We start from the raw sequence: 23,548 nt of genomic DNA on the forward strand, positions 1-23,548 counted from the left end.
TTATTCACAGTATTAAAAATAAACTTTTCAATTGATGTTCTTTTATAGTAATCTAATTGCAATGGATTTTATTGATGTATCTGTGACTTGTAAATGACATGAAGACTTATATAGAAAGGTACTTTAAAAAGTAGTTGTTGGTTTATACTGAGTACAATATTGTATAACTGTAATAATTCAACTGTAAACCTAAAAATTTACAGCCAAATTTGAAAGAGATGCATCCTACCTCAGGAAAACGTTATTGAATATGTCAATTGTGTTGTAATGATATGCTTCTTCTAAGTATGTTGTTATTAAATAAATCATTTAAAAAAAAAAAGAAAATTGGATTTATACATAGGGCCTTTAGGAGGTGGTCAAGATAAGAAAAGGTCATCAAGGTGAAACCTGGATTTATACATAGGGCCTTTAGGAGGTGGTCAAGATAAGAAAAGGTCATCAAGGTGAAACCCTTATGATTGAATCCTGGTGATGTGATAATGGGGAGAGAGAACAGATAAATAGACACTGCCTGCATCTCACCATGTGATGCCTTGTGCTGCCTCTGGAGTATGTTAATAAAGAAGGCCATCATCAGATGCTACCTCGGGACCTCGGAACAAAGCTGTGACCCCAAATAATCTTCTTTTCAAGTACCTAGCCTCAGGTATTTTGTTATAGTAATGACAAATTTACAAATGATCACAGTTAGAATACAGAACAGTCCCCCACCAGTTCCCCAGTGCTATCCCTTTTTAGTCACACCTTTCATGGTCTTTGTTGGCCTATTGAGTCATTTGTCCTGTAAAATTTCCTGCTTGGATTTTTGCTGATTCTTATGGTGTAGTTTAGCTTGTGTCTCTCCTCAATCTCTGTAAAGCGAGGCAAATAAATTCAAATATTTGAGTAGATTTACATCCAGGTTTTGTTTTTTTCCATCCAAGAATGCTCGCAGGTTCTACTGTGATGTCCCTGTTGCATCATATCAGGAGGAACACAGCATCTGAACCATTGGGTTCAGGCATTACCAGCTTAATCCACCCGATATAGGATGCCTCATTAGCCATTCACCTGGCAATGTTAGCAGTTGTTCATGGCCATTGCCCAGATCCATTATTTAAGTAGGGATTAAAATGACAATTTTCTAATTCTGTCATTGCCTTCACATTTATTAGTTGTAATCCTTCTATTCTAGTGTATGTTGACAAAGATTCTGTGCTTGGCAAATCTTTAGTCGGGTTTTCAAATCTTCTGCCAGCACTACTGGTGCATTCTTGTAAAATCCAGTTTTAGCAAAAACCGGGCTAAGTCAGTTTAGCCAGAACCCTTCATCCAACATCTAATTACCTTCCTTATCACCCACCATCCCTCAGCAAAAATCCTGTTAAATCGATTTAGCCAGAAACTCCCATAGCCCCGACGTTTTCTCTTAGTAATTTTCCACCCACAAGCTCCTATGCTGCTCCTTGGCTACAAATGCCCATCTCCTGTCCTGTATTTAAAATTGAGCCCCACCTTTCTCTCCCACTGTCAGACTTCATTGCAGTGGCCCCTATACTTGTTGTAATGGTCTTGAATAAAGATAGTCTTGCCATGATTTAACAAGTAATTTTGGATAATTTTTAGAGAATATGAAACAGAAGAAAGGGATCAATTAGAAAGAGAGTATACAGCTTTTGTCTTTGAGGAGCCAGTAGCCCAGCATGGTCAAGTTAGTGGTCTGGAAATAGTCACTCTAAAGTGGTGGGGGACTTTCTAGAAGAAGAATCCAACTTCCCTGTGGATGCTGGGTAGTGGTAGAGCTGCAGAAACAGGCCGGTATGAATCTGGTGCAAGGTTCATGCACTTAGAGTACCATGTGGAGACTGGGAGGAGCACAGAGTGACGTCTGACCCTCGCCCTCCACGTGCCATCCTTCCTTCCATAGTAAGTCTGGGGGAGACAGAGAAAGGTGATAAATGGGGGATAGAAAGAGGAAGAAATGGAGAAAACATTAATGACACAGACCGCTTTCTCCACGTTCCCTTTTGCAGGGTTCTGAGCATCAGTCATGCCTGGATCTGGGGAAAGAGGAATAAATGTTCAACGTCATGAGAAATGGAAATCTGACAACAGATTAAAGGATCAAATGAGAACTTTTTGTTTGGATTTTTTTTTTTGAGACAGGGTCTTATGTAGGCCAGGGTGGCTTCAAACTTGGCACATAGCCAAAAGTGACCTTAAACTTCTGATTCTCCTGACCCTCCGTTCCTAGTGCTGGGATTACAGGCATGCGCTGCCTTGCCTGGTTTCAGGAGAACTTTTATACTGGATATTTTCATTGTTCGAATGACATGAAAAGCTTTAGGATCTTTTTTTTAAAGAAAAGTTATTATTCTTATTTTATGTGTATGAGTGTATTGCCTGCATGTGTGTATGTTCACTTCTGTCATGCAATGCCCATGGAGGTCAGAAGAGAACGTTGGATCCTCCGGAACTGAAGTTACAGACGGTTGTTAGCTGTGGGTGCTGAGATTCAAACCTTGGTCTTCTGCTAGAGCAGCCAGTGCTCTTAACTGCTGAGCCATCTCTCCAGCCCAAGCTTTAGAATCTTTGATGTGAATTATACAATTATATTTAGTTTGTAAAAATTTATTGAGCTCTACACATATGATATGGGCAGTTTTCTGTGTGTACATTATATTTTACTAAAACTTTAAAAGATACATACAGATTGCAGTTTACTCCAGAGATGCAGAGTTGAAGACAGTGGAGAATTAAAATGAAGTGTTTTCATGATTATGTTCTGGTGAGTCCTGCCTGTTTATGACAGGTTGACTGATCTGATCAGCCAGTGCATCCACAGTCTGATAGTGCCAGGGAAACACAGCTGCAAATGCCTTGCTGGGAAGCTTTACCTTCAAGCTGATGGAATGGGTTTTGAGCCAGAGTGAAACATTTTAGAAAATTCCCTGCTGCTGCTGCTGTTTCAGTAGATTGGAGATCAGTGGAATCCCCGGCTGTTAAGAGGCTACTGAGGAAGTGCAGGTTGAATCACAGCATTGCACGGGGAAGGAGGTTCAGAGACTCATTATTTCCTTCCAGCCCAGATCTCTGCTCCGAGGGTCAGACTCCTGCTTTGTGTCAGCCTTTATTTAGTTTTGGGGTTCTTTTTTTTAGGGTCTTTCCATAGCCTAGACTGACTTGGAACTCACAACCCTCCTGCCTTAGCCTCCTAAGTGCTGGGATTACAAGTGTGTACCACTACGCCAATTTCTCAACTCTGGAATCCTTAAAATATAGTGTCTCTGGTAAATTTAAAACTACATTAGGTGTTCTTGTATTACTGAGACTTAAGATACTCCCAACTGATGACTTTTAGAGAATACCATTTAAATTTCTTTTCATGAGCCTAAAAACTACATAGCATCCATCATAAAATTGTAGGGTTTTCTTTTCTTTCTTGGAAAAAAAGATGCAGGTCACAGACTAAATAAATTATACGAAGTTCTACCCTCTTCACAAAAGATCAATATTATGACAAAGGAGAAACTTCATTGTTGGCAGAATTTTTACAGAAACTTGGATGATAAAGCATGCTCATCTGTTTATGTACCTTATTGTTGTCAAAAAATTGGAGGGTGTTTGCTCAGAACGTGTCCCTCAGTGTGTCAAATGAACAAAGAGAATTGTGAATGGACGCTCACATGGAGTCCCAAGGGCTCTCCCCACCACTGGTCCTTCCCATGAAAGGATTGTCATACTTGTGCTCCCAGAGCTCATGGACAATCTTCAAGAAACAAACAGACATGAAGGGTTGAAAAGAAAAAAAATATTCCTCCGCACAGAGGGTTCAACCTTGTGTGGGAATTTAAAAATGTCTTTTAGTTCTGATTTAGCTTAATAACACAAGAGAGGATGTTAGGATGAAAAGCTTTTAAGCTTTTGTCCTGAAACTTTAGGTCCAGATTAGGGAAAGGGAAGAAATCAAGCCAAGTCTGGGATTGATTATGGGGCTGGCTCTCTGGAAGCTTGCTAGGGCCCATGTGAGAAGGATAGAAGGCAGGGTAGTGGGAGATTTTCCCTTTCCACCCCCTTTCTTCTTTCCTGTGTCTTTCCACTGTGGAGAATTGGGGTCCGTTATTTGAAGACTACTGTTGTTTGAAAGTACAGTGAGGAGAAGCCTGGTAGCACTTAAGTTCTACTCCTTGTCTGTTTTTTAATGTTATCGTCCCTCGCTTGAGATATATTAGGGTCTTTGCACTATGTCTTTCATTGGTTTTAAAATACATCCTCAAGGGGGTTGGAGACATGGCTCAGAAGTTGAGAATGCTTGGGGGCTCTTACGGAGGACCTTGGTTCAGTTCTTAGCCTCTATATAGCTGCTCACAACTATCTCTAACTCTAGTTCCAGGAGATCTGATGCCATCTTCTGGCCTCCGCAGGCACCAGGCATGCACATGGTACACATAACTACATGCAGGAAAACACTCATTTAAATAAAATAAGAATAAATAAATCTTAAAAAAATATTTTAAAAAACACACATCCTCAGAAGAGTGAATTGAGGAGACACTTGACATCAACCTCTGGCCTCCACTCCTTCCCCCACATGTGTACTTACACTCACATGTGTGCAAGCACATGTCCACACAAGCATGTATATACAGCACACACACATCCACAGATTTTTTTTAGCACTCTGTGCATTGATAGGTGTGGTTTTATGCCCTCCCCTTGCACTGAACCTGGGTATCTTTGTAACACGCATTGGCTATGACAGAAATGATGTGTGGATTCTGATGCTAAATCAGAAAAGATTCTGTTGAGTTGACTGAACACTTGTTTTTGGAGCCCTGAGCTGCAAGGTGAGAGGTCTAGGTCCAGGCCATGAGGAGAGGAATACAAGGGCACTAGTGGTAAGTAATTCTGGCAAACCAGATCAGATAAAATCCAGCCACCAGATTAAATTCCTGACCTGAGTTTGAGGTGCTTCCATGTGAACCAGCCCCTGTTATTCTGCAGACACGTTTTACATGCTGGTCAGAATCATTAGATTTGCCAAAGCCTCTCTCACTTTAAAAGATCCTGTCCCATTAAAGAGCTTAGTAAAACCCCATACCATTCTTGAAGTCCCAGTTGAATTAAGCTTTCTTTCATATCTCTGGTGAACACAGTCTTATCTGGCCCAGTGAACTGGACATCATATATTGCTTTTCTCTTACCTAGTTCTCTCAGTAATGCCTGCCCTTCCTTTTATAGTCCTCCAGCCCCTGCTAATCATGTTGGTCTCCCTTGGCGATGACCATGTATCTTTAACACCTCAACTGGCCACCCCATTAAGGACTGCTCCTCCTTGCATTGGCCTAGGTTGAACAGCCTAAATCACATGGATGAATGGGTGGTTATATAACTCAGCTGTGAAGCTTCTGAAGGACTTAGACTGACATCATTTGTTCCCATGTCCCACACTCTCACAAGCCACGTGGCTAGGGGCTCTTTGATTGCTTGCTTCCAAGTTTTTCCTAGTTTTAACAGTTCCAGTGTGGAATATTTCCTAGCTGTAGCACTGTTAGCTTTTTTTTTTCCTTTGGTATCAACAGTTGAATCTGAGGGGCAGCTTTAGCTACTTTTATTTTTTAGTCATTTCCTTTTTTACTATTATCTGTCTTTTCCTCTGAGTCTTTGGACCTTACACAAGTTAAAAATGTCCGTTTTTTTTTCTCTTTCAAGCTCTTCAACTGGATCTGCCAGGACCTCTGTAAACTTTTCAGCTTCCCCTGACTGTTAGGAGTTTCTGGAAGGCTTTAAAACAAGTTTCCCAAAGGCGTTCAAAGGATAAAAACTGTCCCAGGGGTGGTTAAAAATCCCCAAAGATTAGATAAGGTGTATTTCTCTTCTGATAAAGGCTGTACTGAGGGTGGGAGCAGTCTTTCCCACCAAGGGCTCCCCTATCAGCCAGGTGTGGTCAATGGAGAGATGACAGATATGGCTACAGTCAGGAGGCAGACCCATGGCCTGCCTGACTCAGGGAACCAACAGGTCCATCAGGGACAAGAGAACCCCCCTGCCTCCTTAGCCCAGTGCAGGGTCAGGCAACTGGAGCCAACGCCTGTAAGTGTATCAAGAATAAAAGAGTACAAAGAGACTCCATGTAAAATCCCCCAAGTGCGAAATGACTCCAAGGGATAACTAAAGTTGGTAAAGAGCTAATCAAATTGATGCCTTGTACCCATGCTATGGCACCTAACAAGGCTCTATGGAGAAAACAGTTAATTCGAATGGATAAAACCTTTCCATGCTGTGTGAGACCTTGTCTATGATTGATTTAATATATAATGTTAACCTTCCTTCAAGTGTTTTACAAATGTGAAACCCATTTGAAAGATACCTGAAGAAACAAAGGCCAGCTATAGCTGTAAGATTCTTGGAAGTTTTATGGTTGGGTAAGATGAAGACAGAGACTCCCAAACTCTATGACTGTTAAGAAAATCTACAGTGCCAGAGGTGGGCTCCCCTCCATGAGCTGTTGGTCAGAGAGAGATCCTGGAGATTCTCAAACTCACCAAGGCTATTGCCATTAATGTCGGTTGTACACTAGAATGGTTGGTAAGGCCATGTTGCTGAAGACACTGCATGCTGTGAGTGTAGGAGGAAAAAAAAAAGAGATGGAGCTGAGACTAAGCCAAAAACTCCATGCCACTAGATGGATGATATTCATAGTGCCAGAAGGCACTATGCAGATGGTTGGGGAAGAAAGAATCCCCTATGATTCCACTCAACAATGGACCCTGCATGCTGCATACTATGGACATGCCAAGCAATGCCTGCAAGTGCAATAATGGCTTGACCAACATACACACAATTGACAAATTTCTAATTGGATAAGGCCCCCTCTTAGGGGTGGAACACACATCTGGTGCTGTAGACCAGGCCAATGCCTTGTGTTGAGAAAGGCTACAGGCCCTAGTGGGTACAAGTATACTGTTTAATGAATATAGTACTCCTACTGGGATATCTTCTAGGCATTTGTATTTACATTCATGTTTGTTTAGATGTGTCTACTTCCTTCTATTTGTCTTTATATTAAAAGAAACACCACTGAGATAGCTCAATGGCCACAACTTAGAGACGAATACTAGGGAGGCCCAAGGAGTCATTATCTTGCCATGATACAAGAGAGGTCACCCTACATCTTTTACCCCTTCCAAGGCTCAGGGACCTTAGCAGAAGATTGGTAGAAAGATTGTAAGAGCAGAGGAAAGGGGTGGAATGTGTCCCAGGGGCCTGGTTCCTCCAAGGGGCAGCACCTGCTGTGGAGAATTGATTGCAGAGAGTTAACCACAGAGGGGAAGGGCTTCTGGGTGCCATCTTGGGACAGGAAGCTGGGGGCTGGGGGGCGGTGAGTGTTAAACAGAGAGTGGGAAGGCAAAAATTTAATGGGACAGCCTTGCAACCTCAGGTCATCAGGAGAAGGGCTGTGCAGAATGGGCCAGAAGGTTCCAGATCAGCACCAGTGAACCCACCAGCATCAGAGGCTGAGGTGAACCTGAACCCAGGGACTACACTTGGTTGAGTAGACACCTGGACAGTTGGGCAGGGCACAGCCCTTGCCCCCAGATCACCACACCCACTAAGACCCAGTGCCGGGACTCCATACAGGTTAGGAACCCCCAGAGTCACTCTGCAGGAAAAAACAATGAGCTTAGGTCCTATTCCTCTCAAGATCTTTGAAGACTGTTTTCCTAGGTCCAATTCCTTGGGATGGTACTTCTGGGTTGGGGGCTTTGACTTCTTGGGTCCTGGTTTCTAGGGAGGTAAGGTGCTGGGGTTTGGATTCTGGAGGACGTCTACAGGTGGATACACCTGGTGGGCATCCTTGTGGCCCCTGTGGTAGCTAGCACACAGGTTTCCTGGCAGCACTATGCGCTCAGCTGGGGCACATCAGCGCCTATGTGGTAGAGGTGGTCATAAGCACAGGAGTCCAACAGTGGCACCCTCACTCCTGGCAGGGGTTGCCCCTCTGAGAGTGACACTGGCCAGAGAGGGAGATGTCTGAGAACCAGGAGAGAACAAGACATGAAGCAATGTTCAGTGGCAAAAGAGAGTCTGGACACATCAACCAGGAGTCTTTGAGTCTTAATGGGAGGAGTCTGGGTCCTCACAAGTGGCTGAGTCCCACATTGAGGCTGTGAAGGCCAGGGATTCATAGTCAGATGGAGGAGGATGGGGCGCCCCAATAGTCTGACTACGTGCTTCACCTCCTGGGTTGAAGCTACCCTAGCCAGTGACTCAGCATGGAGACCTGGGTGGTGGACAGGAGCCTGATGCAGGCAGGAGACAGGTTGGATGTGGGAGCTCAGAGCCACTGGGTACCACAGCAGTGCCAGGTCACTAGGAGCCTCATCCTCAGAGTAGTCTGAGGGCATCAACATCTGCAGAATAGGAACTAAGAGCTGGTGGAATGATGTGATGCCCAGACTCAGAACCTGCAGGAGCATGCTGTACTTAGATGACTGATCTTAATGCACAGAATCCATTAGTAAAAGAAGCCTTTATGTTTTGAATTAACTTGTTATATAGCAATAATAATTGCACATGCCCATGTTAAGTCACCTGACCCACCTCATGCAACTAAGAGCTTGAAGAAATTTCATGCTCTCTATTGGCACTCTGACTCCCGAGCAGGAAACCCTGGAGGAGCTACATCAAGCATTCCTATTTTATTCTTTTCTATCGACTAATTAGATGTGTGTTTTCATCATTCCTGATACCTGGAACTTTGTACTGATGAAGCTTTCTCCTCTTCACAGAAACAATAGGAGAGGAGGCAGGTGTTTCACACACCCCCATCAAGAGGATATTTTGAATTTTTTATATGTCCACTTAAATTATTTTATCTTTTAAAAAATGTAAATTGTAGTGAAGTTATAATAAAAAGATAAACTATAACAAAGTTATAATAAATGTGTATGTTACTTGGTTATAAAATAATATGTAACAAAAACTTATGAAGTACATGATCTACTTGGATGAAAATATCTTTATGAAACTCACGATTAGGTATAAGTAGTATGTCAGTTATAAAAAGGAAGTAAATTTCTTATAAATTTTATTTGAAAACTCAGACATGGGGCTGGAGAGATGGCTCAGCAGTCAAGAGCACTGGCTGCTCTTGCAGAGGACACAGGTTTGGTTCCCAGCACCCACATGGCAGCTAACAATCATCCATTACTCCAGTTCCAGGGGATCAGACACCCTTTTCTGACCTTCATGGGCATTGCATGACGCAGGTGTGCTTACATACATGTAGGTAATACAGTCATACACATAAATTTTTTAAAAATAATAAATAAAATATTAAGAAAATGAAATATATGTATGGTTGATGACTCACATAATAAAGACATACAAAGTAAAATTGGATACTACTGGGGATGTATATGATTACCAGGCAGTGATTTTAAGAAAGCTACTAGCACTGCAAGCAATAAATGGAGAAAATAGGCATTCTCATACTGTATGAGAGTAAATTAGTTCTGCCTTTCAAGGGAGGGATGCCAATTTTCTATATGTAGCAAAACATATAGACATATCATGTGCAACTTTAAAAAAATTTAAAATACTTTATTAGCATTGCTTTCTTTAAGAAGTAACACAATTGTAATACTGAGCAGGATGCACAGAGGAATGCCACATAGTGATGGTCGAATTAGGAGTCTATTATTAATAGCTGGTGGTCAGAGAGGGAGCTAATGCCCAAAAGAACTCTTGACCCTGAGGAGAAGCAGGGAAGGGTTTATAAAACTTAAAACCACAATTATATCATGCCAGAGGCAAAGCCAATAACCACAGTTACACCAGACCAGGGGCAGTTCAGTTAATAAAGAGGTTTTCAGTTAACAATAAGATTCCATTAGGCTGAGTGGGAGGGCATACTACCTGGACATGCTATCTGGCTACTTGTAAGTTCCCCAGTACTGTAGAAACAACGTGCTCCCTGAAATTGCCTCCATGAGATGCTCTGCCTGGCTGGCTGCAGTGGGACTGGCTAGGCAGAAACACAGGGTAAAACAAAAGTCAGCTAGAACAAAATGGAGTTAATTTTGCCATTTTAATGATTCCATTGAAAGATTTTGTATAGGTTTGAGAATTTGGAAAGGGAGTGAATGGCAAATTCACATTATAGGAACAGTGACAAATTTCACATTATTGTTGAAGCTTGGAAATATGGTTTTGTCAGTAAATGATATTCAAAAATTATAGTAGACATAGAATTGAGAACTTATATTTAAAGATATAATTACATATTTTTAGTTTGAGAATTATATCAATTTGGTTATTACAGTACTTTCTATTTCTTTTTTTAACTTCCCAGACTGATTTTTATCTCTAAAAGTTTAATTAGGGCACAGGTGAAGGCATACTGGGACTGTAGAAGAGTAATAGAAAAACAATGGAAAACCTCTTGGTGCCTGATAATGGGAGAGGTCCAACATCAAGGCCTGGACACCCAGGACCACATGTGGAGTGAGGACTGCAGCTGTCCCGCAGGAGAGGTGGGAGGTCCAGTCTAGAGAATCAGTCCTCCTAAGACCAGCATCTGCAGATGGCAGAGATCGCTCCTGTCCCCAACACAAGAGGCAAAGCCTCTGCCGTGCACAATGTGGGATCTCAGGGAAGGGGGCTGTGGGGAATGTAGTCACTCAGAGAAGACTGACTGCTGCCCAACATTAGAAAGTTTTCCATCATCCACTAACAGCCTACTACAAGAGGAATGTGAAATCACAGCTCACTTTTGACCTGGAAGTTCTACATCTAGAAATTTATTCTCAGAAAACATAAAAATTTAGTGGTAGCCTCATTCTAATGTTATTTATAATATGGAAAAATTAATAATAATATCCATTAATATGTCCACCATAAAATAATCCAAGACATAAAATAATGATGATTAATCATAATAATATGAAAATATGATAATGTGATGCCAGGCTAAATACATAGGCTTTAAAATGTATACTCTCAAATTTTTGGTATTACAGAAGAGTCTTTCTGTAGCAAGTAATGAAAATTCAGCTAAAAATGTCTTAAAAGAAAGAAAAGGAATGTATTAACTTATAGTAGTATTGGAAATTCCAGAGAGACATAATGCTTTGAAGTAAGGCTGGATACAGCATTAGCAATAATCCATTTTCATCTCTTATCCAGCCTCCGTCCCAATCTCTTTGCATGCTAGGTAAGCAACATATGTTAGACCTGTAAGATCCATCCCCAGCCCTTGGCTCAGTTTTACTGTATTTTATATTGATTTTGCTTTTGGTAGACTTTCTACAAATGTAATAAAAGAGGACTTTCAGCAACTCTGGAATTATGTTCTGAGAGAGAGAGAGAGAGAGAGAGAGAGAGAGAGAGAGAGAGAGAGAGAGAGAATTTCTTTCAAACTCATTCTGGTAGGAATCCCAGTTTTGAATCAAGTACTCCTGGACTCTGTCCTCACTTTGGAGAAGTGGTATGAATCCTACCTGAACTATGTAACAATGATTACAACTGAAATTTATTGAGCTGATTATGTGTCCAATTATGAGTCTGGGTTCCATGATTTAAGGTATAACTTGGGCAACACTAATGAAATAGCCTCAATCATCCCTGCTTTATGGGTGAAGAAATTGAAGCCCATGCAGGTTGGGCATGTTATAAAGATAAAAGAATCAGCATATGGTGAGTTCACTCCCATGAACCTAGAATATGGGAGGTAGCAGGTCTTCAAAGAAGAAACAGATACAGCTTCAGGGCTATACACTGATACCCCGTCTCAAAAAAAAAAAAAGTTTAAAAGGCAAGAGGAAGAGAAAGGGGGTGGAGAAGGAAGGAGGAGAGAGAGAACACAGATCTATCTATCATCTATCTACTATCAATCTATCATCTATCTATCTATCATCTCATTTATCTACCTATCATCTATCTATCTACTATCTATATCTATCATCTATCATCTATTTTCTATCTATCATCTATCTATCTATCTATCTATCTATCTATCTATCTATCTATCTATCTATCATCTATCTAATCAGGTTTGGCTTTGTGTGCATAACAATAATGGAAGCAAGAAGATTCCAGAGCCATGCCTTCTAATTTCTGAAAGAAAACAATTCCTCAGAATTTTGTTCCTAGTTAAATTATCAGTCATAAATAAGGACAAAATAAATACATAGATACATATTCTGGTGTGTGAGAGTTGCTTCTCTTGTATCCTTTCTCAAGACTCCTGGAGGACAAGAGAAAAAAACAAACAAGCAGAGCCTGGGAAACAACAGATGAATGTCAGACAGCACAGTGGTGAAGAGAGTCCTGAGTGAGGGAAAAGCAGGAGTCCAGGATGACCCTTAAGCACTGCAGACTGAAGCAATCCCAGGATTCCACGGAATGGTGCCTGGAGGGCTCCCTTCACCATTCCTGCACTGTTGTTAATCCCTCCCTCCCTCCCTGCCTCCCTCCCTCCCTCCCTTTCTCCTTTTCTTTTCCTTCTTTCTAATTATTTTTGAGACAGGACCTTACTCTGTAACCCAGGCTGGCCTTGAACTCATGGTCCTCTTGCCTCTGCCTCCTGATTGCTGGGATTACAGTCGTGTGCCACCATTCCCATTTCATCATGCTAACTTTTAAACCAAGGACAAAATACACAGAGTGTGGCCGAGAGTGTTCTCTGTTCTAATCTTACTTTGATCACATGTTAATGAATTCCTACCTTTGGCTGGCTGGGTGTGCTGTGCCTATTGTTTAGAAATATTCAGCTTTGACCTCACCTGGGAGGTAAAGGGGAAGCCATGGTGAACGGCAAACACTAGAACAGCCTCATCTCTCTAACTGCAATCTGGCCCAACATCTAAAGCCTGGCCATACTCTGTGCCATTACATGTCTCAACTGTGCAGAGCTCAGTGTTTGCCAGTGTTACTCACCCTCTTGCTCAATGCTCTCCCATAAAAGGCTCTTGTAAATGTTCAGAGAAGCAGAAGCCAGACAACCACCCAGAGCCTGACTGCTCCGTTTATTTTCCCCCACGGAGTAATCCTCTACAGTGGCAGTATTACTCTTTTCTTCCTCTCCTAGGTTGGCGCTTGCTGCTCCGTTTTGTAAAACTACGTGTTACATTGCCTGGAGATGCATATAAAAGTAATAAACTAAAGAAAGAATGTCAAGGATTTAGCACAGAGCTCATCACAGGGGGCGAAGAGACTGTAACTGGGGAGGAGGAGAACACTCCAAAAGAGCTGCCAGGTTTTCTAAGTGAAATCCCAACAGAATATCCTAGTATCATGCTTCAGCAGTGCCACGGATTTAATTTCCCTCTTCTGCTTGTTCAGTGCATTTCACAGCACAGCATTTTAAAATCAGGTGCTGTTACCCAAAGGAAAGGCAAATGATAGGAAGACAAGAAGAAATAAAGAAATATTCATTCAGAATCTTTGGAAAATAACGATATTTCCCAAGGGAAATATTTTTGGTTGCAAGGACCCCAGACCTATTTGGCGCAACTCAAGAAAGTTGCAGTTGTTTTGAATCAAATCATAGAATGAACTAGAGTGATAAACGTTACAGCTTTTCACTTTCCCCCACAGGCATCTCTGTATGTCTGCTCTGTTTTGCTATTGGCTGTCTCACAAATCTCCCCAACCAGTGGCTTTAAATAGCAACCTCCCTTTATTTATTGGCACATGATGCTGCAATTTGGGAAGGGATTGGCGGGAATAGTTTGTCTTTGCTCCATGAGGTGGTGGCTGGGTTGGCTTGACTAGGGCTGGAGGACCTAGATTTGGCTGAAGTGTGAGAATAGCTGGGGACACTGGCCAAGCCAGGCTCACCAGCAGAATAGACATCCCTCTTTACAGGATGGCTCAGAGCTCCAAAAGAGGGAAAGCAGGTGTGAGGTTTCCAGATGGTTCAGAACTAGTACATGGCCAATTCTGATGCATTCTTTGGTCAAAAGAAGTCTCAGGACCAGTTCCAAAGGCAGGGAAGAGGAACAGCCTTCATCTCTTCATGGGAGGAGTGGCAGGTGCTTAGAGGGACAGAAATGTCGCTGGAGGCTGTTTTCCAGTGGTTTGCTGCTTTTTTTCTCTTTCACCTTGTCAGTTGGGTTTACACCCAATTTTAGCTTGCTATTGCCTTTCTCTACTCAGATTTTTTATGTCCTACCCAGTGTTTGCTGCTAGCTAGCAAATCCTTTTCGAATTTCTAGTATCAAATTCCTAAGAACTGTTTGGTTCAATATATCTTTTTACTTCATGCCAGTAATCAAAGATCAGAGGCCAGCTTCTTTTTCTTTTTCTTTTGAAAAACATTAAACCTTCAGGACATCTGCAAAAAAAGTGCATTGAGTAGCTACATCTTACACTGAAAGAAATCAGTTTTAGAGTTTGCTGTTTGATCACACATTCTCTCTCTATCCATATATGTATGTATCTGGTTGGAAAGAACACTATGTTATACCTTTAAATTCTATAATACATGTCTCCTGAGAACAAGAGTATTATCTTATATAATCCCAACCAAATCACCACATTCAAGAAATTTAATCTCTCTGTATAAATATAATGTGATATAGTATTTATATTTGGATTTTTATGATTGCCCCATGAGGTATTTTATATATGATTCTCTTTTGTTACTTATTCATTTCTTTCTTTTTTTCTTTATTGAGATATGGTTTTATTATGCAGCCCAGGATATCTTAGAACTCGCTATATAGCTCAGGCTCAGGCTGGCCTCAAACTCACAGAGATCCTCCTGCCTCTGCCTCCCAAGTGCTAGGATTAAAAGCGTATTCCATCAGACCCAGCTATATGATTCTTTTTTTGATCCAGTACTCAATCTGTGATCACATACTGAAATTAGTTGCCCTCTCTCCCTAATGATCTTTAGTTTAGAAAATTTCTCTGGTCTTTTTTAAAATGACATTAACATTTTGGAGAGTGCAGGCAAGTTGTTTTATATGTGTCTTTCCACTTGAATTGGTCTGATTGTTTCTTCACTGGAGCACACAGCCAGCCTACCAAGAGCCACACCTTTTTTGTTTGTTTGAGACAAGGTTTCATGCATCCCAGGCTGGCCTCAAACTCACTATGTAGTTGAGAATAACCTTAAACTTCTGATCCTCCTTCCTTCACCTCCCAAGTGATGGGATTGCAAACATGAACCACTAGGCTCAATTTATGTTCTGCTAGAGATTGAACCTAGGACCTTGAGCATGCTAGGTAAGGACTCTATCAACTACATCCCCAGCTTCTCCTCATTGTATTTTGCTTAAGTGTGTATGGCAATAGTTATTGACTGTCTGCCATTGACAGTTGCTGACCAGTTGCTTATTTGTGCTCACTCCCATCCCTAGCCCTCATAATATTCCAGGGTCCTTTGGCCAAAAGCTTCTGGGTAAGTTTGGCCAGGGAGAGACAATGGTGATAATTGCAGTGTAGAAGAGGAGTGGTTGGTTATTTATCTGCTTCCTGTGAAGTCGTCAGCTGTGGCTGCGTCTTTTTGTGCCCCCAGTATTCCGTAAACAGAGTGTTCCTCTGAGGGTCCAGTTTCCAGTGGGAATTTCTGCTTCTTCTTGTTTTGTTTCTTTTGTTTGGTCACAACTGTGCTCCAGTGAAATCACCTTCTTGTCTCTTCAGCCCCAGGGCCATGCTTGCCTCTGACTTGCTCACCTCTCCATTGCCTCACCATTCTGTGTTTGGCTGCTCAGCTTTTCCATTTCCTGTGTAACCACTTTCCTTATTAAAGTTCTTCTTTATTTGGCTTGAAAACCCTAGGGTGGTATCTGTTTTCTCGACAGAACTCTGACTAATACAGGTGTGGTATTCATCTTGGTCCTAATCCATGTGACTCGTGGAATAGGGTCACAGACTACAAAATAAAGCTGCATAAGTGACAGTGGCCATAAAAGGTAGATTCTTTCAGAAAGAGTAGTCAGCACTGCCAGCCTCCTCCCCAGTTATGAAAATATGTAAAAATATACAAAAGTAACTACTTTTAGGTTAATATAATTTATATTATATATATTACTTTTTGTTTATTTATGTTACCTAAATTTCCTACCAAAGACAAAGATTGGTTTAGTATGAAGAAAAAAATTGGTAAATTGGTGGCATGCCATATTTAGTAAATCAGTAAAGGAGAACGGTGAACCTGCTGTGCACAATGAGACACATCAGATAATACAGAGGCCGCTAACCCATGTGAACGCATCCTGGCCATCAAGTCTTTTAAACCGGGAAAACAAGAGGGTCATTATAAAATGATCCCAGAGAGCAACAAGAGATTTCTCTGAATAAAATGCTTTTATTTCTGTATGTTTGATAGAATTTATCAAATAATAATTTTAAAAAATACTCTGATGCTGTCATAACAAAGGGAATCAGGGGAAGTGGCTTAGGAGCCAAGGACTTTTTTTTAATGAAGCAAAGCCGGAGTTAATTATGAAACAGTTTTAATGTAGATTTACATGTCATTTGAAGAGAAACTTAAAGAAGGAAGAAGGACAGTATTACCAGCTTTAGCACAATCATATACTTCTAAAGAGAGAGCTGCCAGTGGGTTAAGGCTTTCATACGATCACCAGAGCCCACAAATGGGCAAGATGTAGCGAGCACAAGAAAGCCATACTGGTTCTTATGGGAATGTTTATATCAACTGTAAGCAAATATCGTGTAGACTCAAGTATTTTTAGGAATTTTGGCAAATTCACTATAAACGATTTAAAGATGCATTAAGGTAGCAGAAGCACAGGTTAGAATTTAGAAAAAGGAATTTAAAAAGCAAAAAGCACTCTAAGAAATAGCAGCACAGAGATGGAACAGGGTACGTGGCTCAAATGAAGCTTCAGTGAAGAAGGCAATGGAGATAAAAATGAACTATTGGAAAAAAAGAACTATTGGAAATAATAAGAACAAAAAGAAAATCTATAGAGTTAACCCATGATTACTAGACTCAAGTAATTAGCAAACAATTTTATTTTATTTTATTTTATTTTTTGAGACAGGGTCTTACTATATAGTTCCAACTGACCTGGAATTCTTTATGTAGACCAGGCTGACCTTGAACTCAGGGATCTGCCTGCCTCTGCCTCCTGAGTGCTGGGATTAAGGGTGTGTGCCACCAGGCCTGGCCAGCAGTTATAATAGAGGAACCTAACTGAGGAAGGGCACTGCAAGTGAGGGCATTGAAGATCCTGCCTTGACCCTACGTGTACTCCGATGCAATCAAGGGCAAAGTATACTGAAGAATCCGAAGAAAGGCATTTCCTAGATGTTTGTTTGCATGACCATCAGCCATTCATAGCAATGGACTTTGGAGTTCAACCTGCCTATACCTACCCAAACCTGCACTGGGTAGAGTCTAATTGTGGCTCTCTAAGCAGTTTATTCATTAGGCTCATGAAATGTTTGCTATATGTGAACTTGAAACTGTTAATTCTGTCTGAAATGAAGCATGTGAATAAATAGATGTTCTGACTGTTATGATGTGATTATGACTTTTTAGCATTATGTATTTGATGGTGTTTTTCAAAAACATAGAAGGTACCAAATCAGAGAGAGAAAAGCATTGAGGTCACACTAAGGAAAGACTCTAGCTCCGAGAAGGATCTCTGACTCTGAGAATCTCTACTTTCAAGAGTTCTATTAATAATACTAGAGATGACCCAGACCATGAAATATTTGCATCTGCAGAGACTATAAAAATTTTAAAGTAATTTTTATTAATGATGGGTTTCATTAGGACATTTCCATACATACATCATTCTGTTTGGCTCACATTTGCCTTCCTACCTGTTCCCATTCCTTGTCTTCTAGTTTTCTCCCTCCTTCACAATTATCTTTCTGGTTTCATTCCACATACAGATATATATGTATATGTATCACACACATATATCTTTAAAAACATATTTAAATCGAAATTGTGTATGTTCTAGGTAGTTTTCTATTGCTGTGATAAAACACTCTGGGATGAAAGGATTTATTGCATCTCACACTTCCAAGTGACGGTTCAGCATTGAGGGACACAAATAAAGGAACTCAGGCAGGAACCCAGAGCAGGGGCTGAAGCATGGACAAACTATCTTCAAAAGAAGTATAAACAACACCTTATCATCAAATGAAGACGAATTACTATTTCTGCTTAGATAAACTGGGAGAGGAAGTTAAAGTGAATGAGCGTTGTGGAAAAAAAGATTCTTTTGAGAAATGTTTGCTAATTCCTTGGCATTTTGAGAGTCTCATTATATAGCCCAGGCTAGACTCAAACTCATGACTCTTCTGCCTCAGTTCTGGGATTATAGGCACGTGCCACCATGCCTGACTGAGAGATACACAACTTTGAACACAACTGAACAACAGTGATGTTCAACAAAGGGGAGCTGGCATTACTCCCAGAATTACTCTAAAAGTAAGTTTAGTTTACATAATTAGTTTAAATGTCCTGAATAGAAAAGTAGTTTGGAATATTTACTATGCCTGTGATTACTCTTAGTCATATTAAGGGCATAAACAGATTTACTTTTGATACAGCTATACATCAATAACTTTCAAAAGAAACCCAACCATCCACTAGCCCCAGTTCAAATCAATTCCCCATTCAGACGGCTGTTTGATGCCTCAAAGCCTTAGATGTTTTCAGAAATCATGATTGTCTCCAAGACCATTAGTTATCCTGCTCAGGATGTCGCAATAACTGTTCTATTTATTGCCTATACCTACAAACCTAATGATGGCTTCCTACAGTATCTCTGGAAAGATGAAAGGCAATCATGAGCTGGAGCTTTTGCAAAGAGAGGGAATATTTGTTCAGGGATTGTGGCACACACCTTTAATCCCACCACCCAGGAGGCAGAGGCAGAGGCAGGTGGATCTTTGTGAGATCCAGGCCAGCCTGGTCTACATATCAAATTCCAGGCCAGTTGGGGCATGGACCATGGAGGAACATTGCTTCCTGTCTTATTCCTCTGGTCTGTGCTCAGCCTGCTTTCTTATACAACCCAGAGTCACCTGCCCAGGGCTGGCATCACCCACAGTGCACTAGGCTATCCCATATCACTTAATAATCAAGAAAATGCTTCATAGACATATTCAAAGGCAATTCTGATAGAGGAAATACTCCAGCTATATTCATGCTGTATACGTGTGTCCTTTTTACTTTAGATATTTTAAAAATGCAGTTTAGGAACTGCCCCCTACTGGGCTTACCATTTCTTCTGTTCAAGTAAAGTGGGTTGTGCAAATAAAAGTTACACTATTTGTGCTATTTGGAGTTATCGGTTATTGGTTACCAGTCCCATCGATGCATTGCTGAACTGTTTGGTGTCTACTTCCAGGTTCTGACCAATGGATTTTATCCTTTCCAAACTCATAAGCAGAATTTCTTTTATTATTAAGTTTGTATAAAATAGTTTGTGAGAAATTCTCAGTTCATCGCTTTCAGGTGGCCTGGTGTGTGGTAATGACCTTTACAGTATGGACATACTCTGGGCAGATGACTTTTACCTAACCTTGCAACCAAAAAGCTAATCTTAGCTTAGCTTGTTTATAATGTGAACAAGCTCACTGAACCTTGAGTTCCTCTTGTTACTTAAACATAGCTTTAATTCCTATGACCCTTCCTTGCCCTAGACTGAGAATAATGTGTGTGTGTGTGTGTGTGTGTGTGTGTGTGTGTGTGTGTGTACGGTGAACATCAAAAGTGCTTCAAGCAGTGATTATTCACTGGAAACAATGAAGATATGATGATCATCCCATTTGTATTGGAAACAACAGATGGTATTCAATTGACAATGTCTGTTTGTGGTTGTGTGTGGTATTCTAGGTCAGCAGGGATCAGAAGGGACATAATCTGATAACACAGATCCTTCCAGCTTTTACTTCTCAATTTTTACTTCCACAAATCATGCTGGATATACTATTTCAATAAAAGAAAGAGTGAGCCTTTTGTTGGAGGGCACAGGTTCCAAGAGAATTCTGAGGGAACGGGTTCTCAGCAGTGCCTTGGCTTTAAATGGATGCTAAGAATGAAGCTGTTTTTAATTCAGGCATAGCTAATGCATTATTGCATAGTAAACACCGCACTGGTATTCTCTGTGCTGTTTTGGTTTCAAAAGACTGGTCTTATGCAACTCTACAGCTATTGGAGGTATACTGATCCAGTTGACTGAGTTGCTGGTCCTGGGCTACTGTGTTATTTTGGGTCTGAAAGAAAAAGAAAAAAAAGTTTGACCCTTAGTTTCTAAGCCCATACTCATAAAATAGTCCCTACAGATGGAGACTTTCAATTCATTGACTTTATAGCAAACTTTTTCGCATAGGGTCCAAATGCCCTCTTGTTTGTGATTGAATTAAAAGTTATTAATCCTCTAAAATTGCATACAAACAATGTATTTTTCTGAACAAAGAATTCTGTATTTTCAGCATATTCTTCAAACATTGATGGCCATACAAAATTAATCTAACTAGTAGATCAGTGCATTTTTTATGTATACCCAGTAGATATGAACTGCATAAATATATGTATATATACATACAAATCTGCATATACTCATATCAAAGAATAATACAAGGCAAATTAAAAACTCCCAAACTAATCCAGTTCAAAAGAATTAGAATATCGACAGCATCCCATCCTCTACTCTCTTCCCCTCCCGCCTACGACAGAACTCTCCGTCTACCCAGAAATGACCACTTTTCTAACTTTGTGATCACCATTTCCTTGCATATGCATTGATTAGTTCTGAATTTCATGTAAATGAAACCAAACCATTTTATCTTGCTTCTTTAGCTTAATATATCTATATTACTAGATTACATGGCTACATGTAGCTGGAGTTCATTCACTTTCATCATTTTGTGGTGTTCAGTTGTAGGAATATGCCAAATTTAATCTATCCATTTCACTGCTGGTGGAATACTGGGTGCTTTCTCATTGCTCGCTATTAAGAATCATGTGATCTTGTTCATGTGCATGGTATATATGAAAAGAATTTCTCAAGGATATATACTTAAAATTGGAACTGCTAATTTGTTAGGGTGTGAGCAAGTTCGACCTTATAAGAAAATACCAATGGCTTCCCACAGAGGCCCTAGGAATATATGGTCTTACTAGCAATGCATAAGCAGTCCCATTGTTATATATTCTTTTTTAAAAAAGTGTTTTATTTATAGCTAGGTGTGGTGGTGCACACCTTCAACCCCAGCACTTGGGATGCAGAGGCAGGCAGATCCCTTTGAGCTCAAAGCCAGCCTGGTCTACCTAGTGAGTTCCAGACCAGCTGGGGGCTATAGGGAGACCCTGTCTCAAAAAGACCAAAAATATATTTTATTTATTATTTTTATTTTATGTGTATGAGTGTATTGCCTGCATGTATGCAAGTGTACCCGTATCATGTTGTGCCCTCGGAGGTCAGAAGAGGGCATCAAATTCCCTTGGAACTGGAGTTATAGATGGTTGTTAGCCATCATGTAGATGCTGGGAATCAAACCTTGATCTTCTGCAAGAGCAGTCAGTGCTCTTAACTGCTGAGCCATCTTTCCATTCCATGTTCTATATTCTTGGTACTGTGTTTTTATCATAGCTATTCTGGAAGTATATAATTGTATATTATTGAGATTTTCATCAGTGTTTTTTAAGTTACTAATGAGGTTGAGAATAGGCTTACTGGCCATTGGATATCTTTTTTTGTAAAGTATCTGAGTAATTTGCCTAATTACTATGCCTAATTCTTATTGCTTTTATCAGAGTTCTTTTTTAAAACATATTTATGTATGTGTTATTATTGTGTATTTGAATGAATGTGGGTGCATGTATGCCACAGCATTTGTGTGAGGGTCAGAGAATAGTTTTTGGGAGTTGGTTCTTTCCTTCCATTGTGGGATCTGGGGACTGAATTCAGGCATCAACTTGTGGAGGCAAGCACTTTTACCTGCTGAGCCATCTCCCAACCCTGGAATTCTTTTTGTATTCTAGAGACTAGTGTGTGTGAACACACACACACACACACACACACACACACACACACACACACACACACTGCATCAGAAAGATGCAAAACCAGAGATCACAAAACTCCTGTGTCATTGGTTTTCTTAAAATGTAATCTATACATTTAGTTTTTTAAATTTTTTAAAATTAACACACAAAGTAATGGGTTTTCTTATGTACCCTTGCGCTGCCTCTGTTTGTACCCTCCACTCTCTGTATCCCCCCTTTGTCATATCACATGTTTGTATCACTTCCCTCACCCTCCTCCCTTAAAAGTATCTTCCTTCCTCTCATGGGCCTCTTTCTAGTTTTCTGGCATTTATTCCTCTCTCTCTCTCTCTCTCTCTCTCTCTCTCTCATACATACTTGTTATATACCTATAATATATAAAAATTGAAATCTAGGATCTGCATATGAGAGAGAGCATTTGGTATTTGTCTTTCTGAACTGGGTTACTTCCCTTAATATTTTCCAGTTTCCATTAATATAATATTTTCCATTTTCTTGCAAGTTTTGTAATTTTGTTATAACAGAATAAAATTCTATTGTTATATACCACATTTCCACTATTCATACATCTGTTGATGGATATTTAGGCTGCTTTTGTTTTCTTTCCATTGTTAACAGAGCAGGAAAGAACATGGAAATGTCAGTATTTCTGTGATAGAATATAGAATTCTTTGGGTACATGCCCAGGAGTGGTATAGCTGAATCATATGGTAGTTTTATTTTTAGCTTTTTGAAAAATCTCTATGCTAATTTCCATATTGACTGAACCAGTTTACAATCCCCTCAAAATGGAGGAAAGATAGCATCTTCAAATGGTGCTGGCAAAACTGGATCTCCATTTGCAGAATGAAATTGGACCCTTACCTTCCACCTTGCACAAATGTCAACTCCAAGTGGATCAGAGATCTCAATATAGAACTGGACACTCAGAAACTGCTATAAGAAAACATAGGCAGTACCCTCCAAGAGATAGGCGTAGGAAAGGACTTTCTAAATAGGACACCAGCTGCTTAAGCATTAAGGTCAATAATCAATAAGCGGGACCTCATTAAATTGAAAAGCTTCTGTAAAACAAAAGAAATAATGAAGGAAAGGGAGAGAAAATCCACTGAGTGGGTGAAAATCTTTACCAGCTACACATCTGACAGAGGATTAATATCCAGAATATACAAAGGATTCAAAAAACAAAGAAATAAGAAAACAAATGACCCAATAAAAAGATAGGCGATAGACCTGAACAGAGAGTTCTCAAATGAAGAAATAAAAATGGCTAAAAAGCACCTTAAAAAGTGCTCAACATCCTTAGTAATTAGAGAAATGCAGTTAAAAGCTACTTTAAGATTCCATCTTAAAGTACACTTTCAGTATACTGGCAGGTTATAAAATCAATCTACAAAAATCAGTAGCCTTTCTATATATCAATAACAAGCAATTGGAGAAGGAATATAGGGAAATGTTCTCATTCACAATTGCTGCAAAAAATTAAAATATCTTGGAATAAATCTGACAAAAGACACCAAAGACCTCTACAATGAAAATTTTAAATCTTTAAAG

At 40.2% G+C, this 23,548-nt stretch overlaps 1 pseudogene; it reads right to left on the reverse strand.

Annotated features, from left to right (window-relative positions):
- Positions 1-7,492: 7,492 nt before the first annotated feature.
- LOC103752240 lies at positions 7,493-15,648 on the reverse strand (annotated as a pseudogene).
- Positions 15,649-23,548: the final 7,900 nt, after the last annotated feature.

This window comes from Nannospalax galili, unplaced genomic scaffold (assembly GCF_000622305.1).
Source record: "Nannospalax galili isolate Female #2095 unplaced genomic scaffold, S.galili_v1.0 scaffold146, whole genome shotgun sequence".
Taxonomy (NCBI): domain Eukaryota; kingdom Metazoa; phylum Chordata; class Mammalia; order Rodentia; family Spalacidae; genus Nannospalax; species Nannospalax galili.